The sequence below is a fragment of the Columba livia genome, chromosome 1 (assembly GCF_036013475.1).
Source record: "Columba livia isolate bColLiv1 breed racing homer chromosome 1, bColLiv1.pat.W.v2, whole genome shotgun sequence".
Taxonomy (NCBI): Eukaryota; Metazoa; Chordata; class Aves; order Columbiformes; family Columbidae; genus Columba; species Columba livia.
The window spans coordinates 112,521,687-112,536,451 of record NC_088602.1 but is presented as its reverse complement, the minus strand read 5'-3'; the positions used below and the strand labels follow the sequence as shown (position 1 = coordinate 112,536,451).

At 37.9% G+C, this 14,765-nt stretch overlaps 1 protein-coding gene across 2 annotated transcripts in view; it reads right to left on the bottom strand.

Annotated features, from left to right (window-relative positions):
- The window catches only part of MID1 (midline 1), a 253,389-nt gene that overhangs the window by 180,405 nt on the left and 58,219 nt on the right, over positions 1 to 14,765 (bottom strand). The window contains exon 1 of one of the 2 annotated variants that reach the window (XM_021292264.2): positions 6,709 to 6,913. The exons of the other annotated variant lie outside the window; for it this stretch is intronic. The gene's annotated coding sequence lies outside the window, so the exon portion shown is untranslated. Of the gene's footprint in view, positions 1 to 6,708; positions 6,914 to 14,765 lie in introns of those variants that run through there. 2 annotated transcript variants of the gene reach the window in all.

The window sequence follows — 14,765 nt, the reverse complement described above, 5'->3', positions numbered from 1 at the left end:
ATGTGGAACTAATCAATCAGATAAAACCATCCGCAGCTCTTAAAACACATATTCTGTGCTCTATGTGATTCTGGCACAAATCTGTTATTTAATATCCTACCTGATCCAGGTTACAAATTGGACAGGCTCTGCCCTTTAGTGAAGATACTATGCTACCTCTGGTGTTCTACACAAGGCTGAACAGTTTTTAACTTCCCTCATTAAAACTACTATTAAGGTCTGACATTTAACAATGCTATGGAAAACACCTACTGAGGAACCTGTACTTGCTTGGAAAAAAAATCTCAGGGGTGGGAAGGCAGGCACCAATGCCTCACAATGTACTTCCACCTAATTAAGATGTTGACAGAGTCTACATTAATAGTCGTCCATCAGACTATGTTTGATTAACATGTAAATTGGTAAACTCTCTTCTGCAATTGCCCTAGCATCTGATCTCTAACTATGGGCCTCAAAACAGACAATAACTGGATTTGCAATTCAGATTATTCAGTTGGGGAAATTATTTTCTGGCAGGCATGAAAGAATTGTGGAGTGCGTATTGATATTGTTTCAAAATACACAAGGATAAATTAGAAAAACACTATAGATGTGCATAAAGGTATCTCAGCAAAAGGACTTAATGTAAGTGGTCCATGACAAAAGGAAAGAGTTTCTTCCCTCAGATTATTTTCTCAGAGGCAATAGTCCTATGCAAGTGATGAAGAGAGGTAGGTGCATTTGGAAGTCAACTCAAATCATATAAGATAGCAGTTATGCTAAATAAGATGAATAGAATAGAATAATATCTTGAAAAGAAGTGTTGGGTACAATCTCTTTTAGTCTAAACACATATAACAGAACTTAACCTTAGGAAAGTATGTTATATTCAGATGACCTAAGCTATAACGAGCATGCCTGATGTTTGCTGTCAACTAGTCCTAGGTGTTCCCAGCTCAGCATTTTACCAAGGCCACCTGAATCAGTCCAAGGAGACTTTGTCTCCTCTTGGCTAGGTATTTATCCAGAATTTGAATAATTCCAATGTTTATCACTCTCTTTCTTGATTACAAAGCAGCCCAGTGTCCTAACTTCAGCATTCAAAGCAGATGCCATCAGAAGATCAGACAAATACACTTTCCTCCTTCCCTCCTCTTTTCTTTCTTCCTCCTTGTTACCATAATGAACAGGAACAATTTAATTTTGGTTCATAAATAACTTGTCTCTTTTTCTTCAAGAGTAATAAAGATGTAAAAAGAGTAGCAAAAAGATTTTTTAGAAAATCAGTAGTTGTTAAAACTCTGGGCAGCTGCCTCCAGACAAACTAACTGTGCAAGGTGGCTCTGTAGCCAGGGATGATCCAGTCAACATGAGCAGTGGAACCTAAAGAGCTGTTGAGCTGGCCAGCTACCATGGCCTCCCTATTCAGGGACCTATATGTAGGTGCCTAGCATTATTTCAGATTCCCTGGAAGAGCCACTTCTCCAGAAAGACTATTTGTCCACATGTCCTGTGTCATCTCTCAGTCCCATGTGGATGTTTAAGGTATCTTAATGCATCTGTAATGGCATTAAATGTGGGTAACTGATCTGAATCATAGGTGTCAGCTGTCACTTGAGCTGAATCACCATAGACATTTGCACACAGATGCCCAAGTTCTAGCATCTGTCTGGAACTGAATCCCACCCAGGTTGTATTTCACATATTCCCAGCTTTCATTTTTTTCATTCTTTCAGCATCTTCTGACATTTCAAAACCATCTCTTTAGGCAATTTGTTAGCTGGAAAAAAGAATGGAGTACAGAAACAGTCTTATAAAATGGAACAGTACCCAGTGCAAAGTCTAATATATGGCCTTCAAACCGCAAAAAAAAAAAAAAAAAAAAATCATTGACAGAACTTCCAAAAGACAAGTGATGTCTCTTTGTAGGACACTATGCTAGTATCAACAGGGTGCATTCATTTCTGCCACAACCTGGAAGAAAACAGGTCACAAAGGGCAAACAGTAACTGCCTAAATCTGACTCAGCTAAACTCAACGGAAAAAAAAAACAAACAAAAAAACCCAACCTAGAAGTTAAAACTGATCTAAGCCCTAACGTAAGCTCCATGCCCACCAACATGCCTACTGGGACTACTTTGGGAGAGGTGCAGAGGCAGTTAAAATACATTGCCTCTTCATTTGCCACCTGAGAATACTCTGAAAGCCCTTGGAGTCCTGAAGTCTTATTTCACACCACTTCTGCAGTCGATTTCACTGGACAATAGGACCAGCACAGAAGAAAAAGCTTCACACATTTTTCTAATGTAGATGAGTTTTGACTGACAGATTGACCCTTAGCTTCCTTTATTCAGCACTGAAGTATGATACTCCAGTTCATGGATGTAAAAATAATCCATCTCTTTTCTGTCTGCACATAATCCAGAAAGCTTCAAAAGCTCTTACAAATCTACATAGATGTCAGCTAGTAATGTACTGAGCTTGGACAGACTCAGGTATGGTTGGAAGCTAATAGTTCTTTCCCCTTAGGAAATCACTGGTGGTCTTTCCCAAAGTGTCAGCCAAAAGACCATTAACATTTCAGTCAAAGTTTCAATTGCCTAAGACCACACGTCTCAATAATTTCATCCTGCATCAATTATGAGACTTTGACAGACAGCATCCTGCCCAGTCTGCCACACCATGTGGGCTGAATTTTGACTTATACTGGACCACAAGTCAGTCTCTTAAACCCTGGAAGTTTATCACAGAAATGGATACTATTTTTGTGAAAGACTGGGATACTTACTACATCCAACCAAAGGAGACAAACAGGATTGTAAATGTTACAGCTTTTCAAAGATGAAGGGATATGGATGTACACCATTGAAACACATTCTGGGAAGACAGTGGGATGCTTGTGAATTTTGCAAACCTCAGCCGTATACTGTTTCAACATCCCACCGTTCTTGTGCTCAAATTGTCCTGCAGATGATCTCTTACTCAGCAGTTCAATTTTTCTCTGTTTATATTGGATTTAAAAAAGAGGCAAATTCCAAACTATGGAACATGCTGCTCTTCTAAGGTGCTGGAGGATGTGTAGAACAGAAAGATACATTAGCAATCATGCAGAATTTCATCAAAAGGTTTTCAAAATTGCATAGCAGTATTTAGAAACTATCATTTAAATATATATGACAAAAATACTCAGTGTGTTCTATATTCTGTTACTTCATGAGTAAGAATGACTGAATTAGCATCCAACTACTTTCAGAGCAATTTAAATAAAATGAAAATGATGCGGAAGTAACTCTCAATATCTCTTGTTTTGTATCAAGTAGGAACTATATTCTCTAATTCTTATCCTATTCCACCAGACTGGACCTCCTGCTGCTTACTGTTTGTAAAATGGCAGCTTCCCATGAAAGCCCAGATGTGCTTTCTGCCAGTTAAGGATACAAAAAGTAGAACTCTTTCACACTGTGTTTAGCATGACTTATGGTGACATTCATTTCAGCTAGTTATTTCTAGGAAGACGGGGAGCCATGAGCTCTAAGCAGAGGCTTGGGGATTCTTCTGTGTGACAATGAACATTGAATGTATTTAGTTAACATAGGAAATACATGATGTTAGCATGTATCTTTACAGGTCTGTTCAAACAATAACTCTTACAGTGATGTAAGTAAGAGTACAAGTAAAATAAAACTAATAAAACCAGCTTTAAAATAATTTACAGTTTGCCAATTGCATTTCAATAAATTGCTGCTAATGTTTATACCTGTGTATATAGGTATGTATATATTTAGTATAGAAAACACACTGTGCGGTGGGTGTTGTGTTGTTGTTTTGTTGTTGCTTTTTGGTTGGTTGGTTGTTTTTTCCGCTGTATGGTCTTTATGTGACATCTGGGCTAGGAAATGTGAAAAAGCTCACAAAAAGTTCACAAAATTGCAGCACAGTACGAGACTGTCAGCTCCAACCTTACTATTTCTTTTACAGAATTGTGTATGTGTTTCGAGAAGCAGTATTACAGTTTTCATCTGCCTAAACCTTCCAGTTTGTAACAAAGAGCTGGTAGCTAATGCATTTGGGAATATCTTTAGATTGTACTAATTTTATGAATAAATGGATGTTAAGTTTTTAGATTGCTCTAATTTTATGAATAAATGAATGTTAAGTTTATTTATGTGTGTTCACTTTTGTAATTAATTTTGTTCTGTTTTAACTAAATAAAAGACATTTATAGCCAAGATTTACTTCTTTATGTGTAAATGTGATATTGGTGTTGATCTTTCATTTAAAATCAGAGGCTCTTTTTTCAACAATGGTCATGTAAAAATATATGTATTTCTGCTTTATCAAAATGATAGGATAGCCACTTTTCTGGTTCAGGCTGTTAAATTTAGGTCTCTTTTTCACACCTTTAATGTAGTTCCTTTATCATCCACAGTATAGATATAACATCAGTTATGGGTTCTATTAAGTTGGATGTCCATTTATTATTAAAAACCACATTTGGAAATTTAGAATTCATGAAAACTAGGAATTAAGTAGCAGTAAATATATCTATCTCCGTAAAAAAGGATGCTGTTGAACAGTTTAGAAACACTGAACCAAAGCAATTTCTCTACTAGAGAACTAAGGAGCCTTAAGTGGTGTATCAGTAATCAGGGAACACCTCCTGCCTTGTTTGCTTGCAACGAAACCAAGGATGCAAAAGTAATAAACATGGCATGCTGGGGATAGTGTACCTTTGTCTACAGAAAACCAGGAGAAGCCTAACCTGAAAGATCAGTTTGTTGTCATTTGCCAGAACTGGCAGTTATTGCTAGGAGAAGGGGGAGTATGCAATAAAGACCACACTAAATTAACTTTGATTCTCAAAGGGAAGAGTAACTCATAGTTGTGGTGCTATTTCAAGGGTCATGGCCGTATCTAGTGGTGCAGCATGAAGAGATGAATTATGTTTCCCATGTTGCTAAAACTGTTAATAAGCTGAAGAGAGAGAACGTTTTATTCATTCTTCTTGAAATACTGCTGTCAAGAGTCTACCACACTCTTATATTAAATCAATGATTTGTCTATCCTTGGGCCCCTCTGAGAAATCTCATTAGTTGTTGTTTTAATGGAGATTTTTGTTTTTAAGCCAAAAGAGAACCATGGTAACTGTGCACTTCCTAAACCATTTCATTCATGAATGGAAAATGAGTCTCTAAATCTTTACTCAGATGAGTAACCACATTGATATCCATGGGCCTTCCATTATTAAGAGCTAGAACTGTGAGTATAAATTTGCAGGATTTGGATGTGGCACTTCGTTACTTCATAAGAGTGAAATCTGTAGCTGAAATCAATAGGTAAGCATGTGAGGCATATTAAAAGATACACATTCTTTCATGGCAGTCTGATTGCAATGCATCTCTCAATTTTGTTGTGGCATCAACAAATAAGCATAGTATTGTAAAGAGGCGTACATACTATAGGCAGTAATTACAAAGACACATTATAGATAGACATTCTAGCATCAATAGGGGAGTTTGGAATAGTCCACCAGAAAGAATGGAATAATAGCGAAAAAGGTCAGCGCTTCCTGAAAAACTAACATACTAAGTCACAGACCAAGTTTATGGTTCTCTGTCAATCAGAAGTGTAACTGTTGTCAATCATTCCCCCTTACCCTGTTTGTGATTTTTGAATGGCCACAAAAGAAACTTTTGTTGGTAATTATGGTCTTTACAATTAAACTGAGTCACAGGCAGGATTTTCATAGCCTGCCTGTGGAATAGACATGGTATGCCCCAAGCGCTCACGTATGTCCAACTAATTCAAGCCAAAGTTTCCCACGATAATATGAAAGGAAATTAAAGACTCCAACAAGCACAAGTCACTATTCTAAAAATAACAAGAAGAGGGGAAAGGGACAGGATAGCCAGGATCTTCTGGTTTTCTTTCTCTCTTTCTCTTTTTTTTTTTTTTTTCTTTGACCCTCTCAGAGAGGATGAACCCAATAACTCTCTCTTTGGAAGGATGCAGTTACACAGAATATGGACCTGTGCATCTTGAATCTTCTGAAAAAATATATTCGTATTCTCTGTCTAACCATATGTTTCCTATTACACTGATCAGGAGCATTCTGCTAAAAAAAAACCAAACAGTGCCAAGAATTAGTGCTCCTTCATTTATTTTTTAATTCCAGAATTCCCCTAGGATTTTTCCTTTCCTCAATTCCACCTTCCACAGATACATTTTTGTTGTGTTTTCTTTGGCTATCAGTTCAAGTGACCTATCTTGTCCCTGCTGAAAATGTGACAAAAAGACTTGTGAGACAAGGTTCTCACATAAAATCCAGTTCTGGAGTTGATCCAGCAGGGTGACAAATCCGACAACATCAAAGGCAGAACATCTGAAACTGGGAAATCGTCAAAACAGCTTTTTCAACAAATTGCAGCCGCTATAAATTTACTCATTTCTAAACAGCCAAGTCTGTTTATTTGCTTGTTTTCCTAACTTCACGGAAAGAAAGGGTGTAACAACTTTGGAAAAATAACAGCCAAGTTGTTCAACAGAAAACAGCCACTCAACTGTAAACAGTGCCTCTCCCCAAACTCTGCAGCTGTAGAAAGCAGAGACAATGCAGGGGACCCTCAGCATCGTTAACCAACTTCCTCACCAAACAGTCACTTCAATAAAGCAATTACAATAGCATTGTGGAACAGTAGAACAAGGAGAAAAAAAAAATAATAATCTTACCAGCTTCTCCTACAGTATACAGCTGAAAGGAAAACAAAACCCCCAGCTGCCGTATCACATGCAATTGGTCTCCCAGAATGAATGGACTGAAAGAACTATGAAAGGCTAAAGTCTTTCGTCCCCTCTGTTCAGCCTCTCTTCGGTTCCCTCTCTCCGAGCCTCCTCACAAAGCCATTCTCCTATTCCCTAATCCTCACACAGGAAAAAGCAGCACGCACCAAATGACTTCAGCAGGAGCGGTTCTCCCAGGGGGTGGCTGCTGCCACTCATTCCGACCCCCCCTCTGCCCCCCGCTGCCTCACATCCATCCTCGGGGAGGGGATTCAAACAAGCTCACCGGGCACTTGGGCATCACACCCCGAATGCAGACAGTGTGTCAGGACAAGGCACAGAAAAGTGCACATCTCCATTCATCACCCCCTCAGCTGCTAATTTCCAAAATAAGCACGCCCCTGGGTACTTGCAAGAGTTTCCCCCCACATCTCAGTCAGCACGCACCGAAGTAGTTAGCCTTTCGTAGCTGTTCTTTTTAAATTAGCTATGTGAATTTCTAAAGCTGTTGTTGGGCCTAAGATGTTTCTTTTTAACAAAGAACATATGAATAAACCTTAAATATTTCAAACAGCAAAAGAGCAAAAGTGTTCCCCCAGAAAATCAATAAGAAGTATAAGAAAAAAGACTTCAACTGACAAGAAATCAGTAACGTTAGGAATCATGAAATGAAAAGCAATATAAAAAACTAAAACACTGGTGCCTCCCCAAAATGCTTTTGATAGCTAAAATCAGAACAAACAACTGCATTTTTCACAGTGAAAAAAAGAATTTCTATCTACATTCCCAGTTTATGTAAAAAGACAGCATTTTTTCTGTACAATTTGTCTTGAAAGCATGCCATAGATATTGAGATAATATCCCCTGCATATCCTCTGGTTTTCAAGAAGGCATTAAATCTTTGTTAAAGAAAGGCTCTTGTCATATTAGTTTTTAATGCAAGTTTTACCTCTCTGTGAGATGCGGAAACTCAGAAACAGACAGCTGCTACAAAGTAAATCAAAGACCTGGAAAAGCAGATGGCATAATTTCACATCTTAAATGATGGCTGTGAGCCTTCCAGTAATAATTTATAAGACTTCCTCCTGCTTGTTCCTCTGCTCGGCAGCATGCTGTTTGAGCCTTTCAAACAAAATAAATGGACTTCAAACCACCAGCTTCACATACACTAACACTTACCAATGCTATTTCAACCTGACACAAGCTGACTTTGTTCCTCTGTGACCCTGGACAGAAAACTGAGGTGACAGATTGATGGATGAGATCTTTTTTCACAATATGGGTTGTGACTTCACAGCTCTACCTCCCCATTATTGCTTGGCTGAAGGAGGAGACAGGAGCAGAGGAGGATCTTCCACCATACGGAGCCATTTTAACAGTGAAAATGAACCAAGCATATGCAATAAATGCCTGAAACATCTTTTTCCTACCTCCAAATTGGGAAGTTGGAGGAATCCCTTTCCATTTTGTTGGGGTCATTGTGTAAGGGGATAAGGAACAGGCTCCAAGGAGAGGAATAAATCCCAATGGTTTACTCTGAATCATATTTTAATTTAAGAAAATGGCAAAATCAACAGGGAACAAAGGAAGGAAGGAAGGAAGAAAAAAAAAAGAATTCTGTTTGTTTATGTCCAAAGAACACTTGGACTATGAATTTTGTGCACTGTCTCTGAATTATGCTGATTTAACTACTTAACCAGGAATCTTGGACAATACTTCACTGGACAAAGGCCTCACTGCAGTACCCTGAAGTAAACAATTGCAATGTGAAGTCTTTATTTATTACCTATAAAATATAATATCAGAGGATTCACATGGCATGTGCAAATTCAGTATTTAAATGCAGGTTCTATGCTAAAATGAGTTCAGAAAACTTTTTACAAGATTAACAGATTTAATATAAAACCTACTAAATTTCACAGAACTTTCTGTGAATGAGCTGTCTTTCCATGAAAAATCTGAAAAATGAAGATGGCAGATGAACTCTCTGAAATGTAAGACTCTGCCTCTGTGGGCTTGAGCTCATTAACAGACATTCTACCATGTAAAGTCAGCCTCTTATTTCCTTAGAGAGGAACACAGGTTGCTAATATCTCTATGTCTTTGTTTCTGCTTGTTCATCCAGTCAAATGGGTTCATTATGGTAATACTGGAAGGTGTCAAATCTCTGATTTTATGGGTGGATACTGAGGCCAAATGACCTGGCCCAAGGAAGTCTCGGGCAGGAAGCCAAGTCTCTGCTGTTCCACACTACTGCACCCCATCTCCAGTGATCCCCATGCTATAAAAGAGGATTAATTAAAAGAAGGTCTAGTCTACCCTATATTTGAGATCAAGTTTTCATATGTTTTGTATTTGTTATTGTTTCTATAGTTTCAGATTTGATATTCACAATTCTGTCTAAAAAAATACACAGTGCCTCTCCAGTAGCAAAGATGTATAATAAATATATGTGAATTCTATTAATTCTTTTTAAACATACTATTGTCTGGCCAAAAAGATTCACTTTGTTTCAGATGACAGTATTTATGTGCTTTCAGATTTATTAATGTCTTTGTTTCTGTAGAATTGCTGTGAGGAAAGATGATGATGGTAATACTGAAAGATAATCAAACAGAAGCCAGGGACTAATTGATAACTGAAAAAGCAAAATTGGACTGATTTATACAAAGCAGCTATCTTATTTCCTTAATTCAACTCCATTTCTTTAATTATTTTCCTTTCTGTGGACCACTTTCGAATTACACACTTGCTTCAGGTGACCCCAGTCAGGGAATTAGGTGGGACTCTATCATGGTGAAAGTCATGTGGTGTGAATTTCACCCCTTAAAAGGGAGTTTTAAGAGATGTGCTTGTGAGCCATTTATATCCCAGTTACAGCTTCTAAACTGCTGTCATTGTTTCTTTGTCTCTTCCTAACAATCTGAGAACATTCCCATTGTAAAGAAGGAAGTGCATTAAATGTTTTAAAAGGATAAGACCTCTTCACAAACCACTTTATATAAATAACTTTTAAGTAACAAAAGTTCATACCATCCAGTATGTACTTAATTACGATACACGCAAATGAGAAGAGCTTTACCTGTCAAAGAAAGAGTGAAAAAAAAGAAGCTTGAAAAGCGTAACCATTTTTGTACTTGGAAGCCAGTTAAAATGAGTTTGCATAGGGGAAAAAAAAAATATCTCAAAATAGGACATAATACTGAAAACAAGACACTAAAAAATTGGAAAAGCTCATTTTTCTCATTTTGTTGCAGAACGTAAATTTCAGTCTAACTCATGACAAATGCCTGAAGTAAGTCTGAGGAAATATCAGCAGGTTTATACACTCTGCTACATAGCTTTTTCTCTAATGCTCACAATTAGGTCCTCTTTGATCTGTATCATCTGTCAAGAACACCTCCTTTTTTTTTTTTTTTGCATAGCATTTGCTTCTTTCTGTGTTTCTTGGATTAACAAAAAGCACAAGGCAAGGTCGTTTGGATAATAGCCCCGCATTTTTAATAGTAATCGTAAGTGCATTTCAAATAATCTCTTCTGCAAAGCGGAGTGGTGCAGGCAACTGCCCCGGAAAAGACTCCAGCAAAACTAAACTTTAAAGGCTACTAAGCTCTTTGAGAATCACTGCTGTGACTGATTAGTGCAATCCACTGCAGTTCTTTGATTTCTTTTTGCTTACCTTCTAGAAAAAAACTCTCAGTAATTCTTAAAGGCAGTATAGAAAATGGAGACACCATATCTTTATAAACAGAAAGAAATGCACACCTTAAGGATACACACATTGTCTGACATTTAAGCACTCGATCAAGAAGGAGAACTTCTATAAATAGTCAGTTGGTGTTCTAGAGAGTACACCTTTTAACCAACTCTAACACAGTCAATTAATATTAAAGCTTTACCATTCAAATATAAGGCCGTTTAATGATCTATTCTCAGCCAGTTTGTAACATATGTGTGTTGAATTCAGGGATATTCTTTAGCTATCTCACAGGACCTGTCTTCAGAGAAAGCAATGCAGTGGCAATTCTGCCAACCAGAAGAGGAAAGACCTGGTGTGATGTCATGATTTAACCCCTACTGACAACTAGAACCATGCAGCCACTCGCTCGCCCCCCACCACCATGTGGCTTGGTGGAGAGAATTGAGAGTCAGAAAAAACAAAACAAAACAAACTTGTGGGTTGAGATAAGTGCAGTTTAATAGGACAACAAAGGAAGAGAAAATAATAATAATAATAGAATATACCCAAAAAGTGATGCACAATGCAATTGCTCACGAGCCATGACACCAATAGCCCATTGGTTCCTGAGCAGTAGTATTTGCCTCCCAGATTGCTCCATTTTATATACTGCACTTGGCATCATGTGGCAAGGAATATCCCTTTCACTAGCTGGAGTAAGCTGTCCTGGCTTTGCACCCTCCCAATTTCTTGTTCACTGGGCAGATTATGGGAAGTTGAAAAGTCCTTGATTACACAGCAACAACCAAAACAGTGTGTTATCAACATTCTTCTCATACTAAATCCAAAACACAACACTATACCAGCTACTAGAAAGAAAACTAACTCTATTCCAGCAGAAACCAGGACATGTGAGAATGAAGGGTGACAAGTAGTAATGAGGGGAGGACAGAGCAAAAAAGGATAGCCAAGTAAAAGGAAAAGAAATAAGGAATTCAGATTATTAGAGAGAGTCACTCCAGCAAGAATATTACTCAAGTCAGTGTTTTACTTTGGCAAGGGTTTTCCTTTAGTCTTGATCTCCATGGCCTCACTCTAAACTCACTCTCTCTTTGTTTTTCATTTCTGAGTTGGATGAAAGCAAGGCTTCAGTAGTGCAGTTGGGTTTACATTAGGAGTGTATGTGTGAAACTGAGGATGTCGGGCTTGAAAATTTGAAACACATCAGCCAACACTGGTGCATCAAGCCTGCGAACTTCAAGAAATGCGTCAGTCTTCCTAAAGTTTGACAGAATGATAAAATAAGAACAGAAAATGAAAAGAACAGCCCATGGCTTGTAAATCTCTGCCATCCATAAGGTGTATAGAGCAAGGAGGATGTTGCTCTCTATAAACTGGGCAGAAATATTTCAAGTACCTTTTCAGTCCTTTTGGCACACATGGCATGCTGCTCACAGAAAGACTGGTCAGATATGAGCCAAAACTGGCAATTTGGACAGTGGGGTACTGCTTCTGGGCAGCCAGGAAAAATACCCATAATCTAGCCCATCCTCTGCAGCCCTCTGCACCAGCCTGGGGATGAGCAGGCAGCCTGGCATGAGGAGACATCCATACTATAAGCTTTCCCTGAGATTTTTAAAATTGGTCAGATATTGTAATCATAATTGTGCTACAGACAGACTGACAGCAGCAGACACACAGAGGTAGGCACTGAGAAGACTGAAAGGCCTTTGAAAGACCAACCATCAAGATTTTTTGTAAACCCTTTGGTATTTAAAGACAAACATCTGCATAAAAAATTCCTAGGCTTGAAGCCTCAGGCTGTTGAGTTCTTTGGAGGAGACACATATATTTTCCCCATAGTTCAGAGGTTTGCAGCACAGTTTGAATTCCAGATTTTGAATATTACTACAGTGAAAACATATACATAATGATTTATATAGTGGTAATATTGCCCATTTTTCCAAAACAAAGAAAAATTAATATAGTTAACTTGGGTGTTTTTGGGAAGAAGGAGGAGAAGTAAGGAATAAGTGGCATACTGACATATGGTATAAATAGCTTAAGGGAAACCGCCCTGCAAACTACTGCAAGCACAGGCATCAATGTCTTACAGTTAATCAGACTCCATACAAGAAACCTACTTATATGAACAAGAATTTCTAGTACTGAGCAGTAACATAAGCACTGTTGCAGATTTACCCCCTCGTTAAAGATTCCTCTTAGGAGTTATCATCACATCCATGTGACAAGAAAAGAATAACATATGACTTTATCCAGACATTATCCAATAACGTATGCAAGGAAAGTAGTAGAATATTAGGTGTGATAAATGCCTGACTTAATACCAGGCACTGCTCTTACTGTGAGAAAATGTGGGATTTTTTTTTTTTTATTTCTTCAGAATAATGTAAGATAAACCTGTTGCTGTCCAGGACAGATTTCAAAGTACACATTGAGTGGGCTGAGGATTCAGAAAGCAATAACACGGCCAGGAACTGGAGTAATGAGGGGAGAAACTTGGAAAAACAGCTTTTCAAGGCTGCAGAAACAGGTCAGTGAGACTCCACTTTCCTGTTTGAACCTATTATGAGCTTTCACTCCAGGCACCACAATCACTATGCATCTCTATGGTATCTCAGCAACAATCCTCATCCCTCAGTCAGAGGCTGCTCCAGCTCCAACGCCCCAGCTCAGACATGAAGGTGAAGAAGAGGAGGGAAGGCTCTGTGGTCAAAGCATCAGAGAAACCTCTGCTCACAAAAAAGGGCAGACCCAAGCTGAAACACCAAGTACAAGTAACCTGATAAATAATTTCCGACCACATAAAAACTTTAAGGGTAGCTTTTTAAAAATCTCATCTACCTACATTTAAAAAAACCCAAACCAAACCAAACAAAAAACCCCAAAAAAACACACACAAAACACCACCACAAAGAGAAATTACCTAAAATTTAATGTTAATTGTGTATCAAGTTTACTAATCAGTCATTTAAAAGTCATTATTTGGTTCAAGCTTCTCCAACCATTCTTTTTTTACCCCCTCTCCAATGATATATTTCCCTTCCACATTTATTCTGTGGTTTTTAATTCAACAGATAATTTCTCTCTCATATTAGCTTATTGATCCAATTCAGTGTAATCAACCTAGTCACAAATGTATTTAAAAATACTCACACACAAATTTCCTTCAGCTTAATCAAGCCCAGTAAAACACAAATTTTACTTTGAGCTGTGTAGACTTTGTGCTAAGGCTAAATCTAATCTGAATATAATAAATGGACAACAACTGAAATTTTTCTTGTCCAATAACAACTGTTTGTGAGAAGGCAGAGATGCCATGGAAAAGGCTAGAATAAAACCTACACAGCATCAGCTAAACAAGCACTCTTTCCTGCAGCAGCTGTAGTGATGCTGGGAGATGTTTACACAACCCAGCTATTTTTTAAGACTGAATCCCATTTGTGTTCCAAGTATGATCACACGCTTACAATCCGTTGGGAGAAGGGTTTAGTTGTTTCTGCACAGCTGTTTCTGGAAACAGTAGGCTTGAGTCCCAAGTAAACGTACATGCCTGTGAAACTGCAGTGGATCAGCCTTACAGGAAAAAAGATGAATTTACACTTCCAAATGCAAGCTGGTAGGAGGAGACCTCCAAGGGCACATGATTGCATCTTCCCATGTAACTTCGAAAGAGAGGAGGCTCCCTCCTATGGTTAAACCCTGTAAAACTATGAGCACCATCATCAGCATGGGTTCTTTAGACATTGAGTCACTCAGTAGATATACTAGCCAGCATAACACCCTAAGAAATAAAACTATAAAGAAACCTGGTATTACTTATGCAAGACATCTAGAAGCTAGACTGGAAATCCATATTTTGCTTACATCAAAAATGATATTGTAATTATAATATAATACAATAATAAAGGCATTAATCTTCATCTTCAAATGAAAGCTTAATGCCAGCCACAAACATTCACTGCTCTCCCCAGAAATTATTTTTAAAATATTTTCTAATGCTTTGTAATATTGTAATAACTGAAATGACATGCCAGTCAGAGAAGGGATGCCTTTCTGGAATAAATATTAGATAGAGAAAAATTATGAAGACATGTTGCATAAAATAACCAAATGCATTTTACATTGTATCAAACCCACTAGGCATGCAAAGCTTACTCAATGAAGTGTAACACCAGAAACAAATAAATGATATTATTTGATAGCTACTTATGACTTATTCCAGCTTTTATGTTTCATTTTCTTACACTGTAAAACAAGGACTCAAACTATGAGCTTAGAATTAAAGGCCTGAAGGATTCAGAAA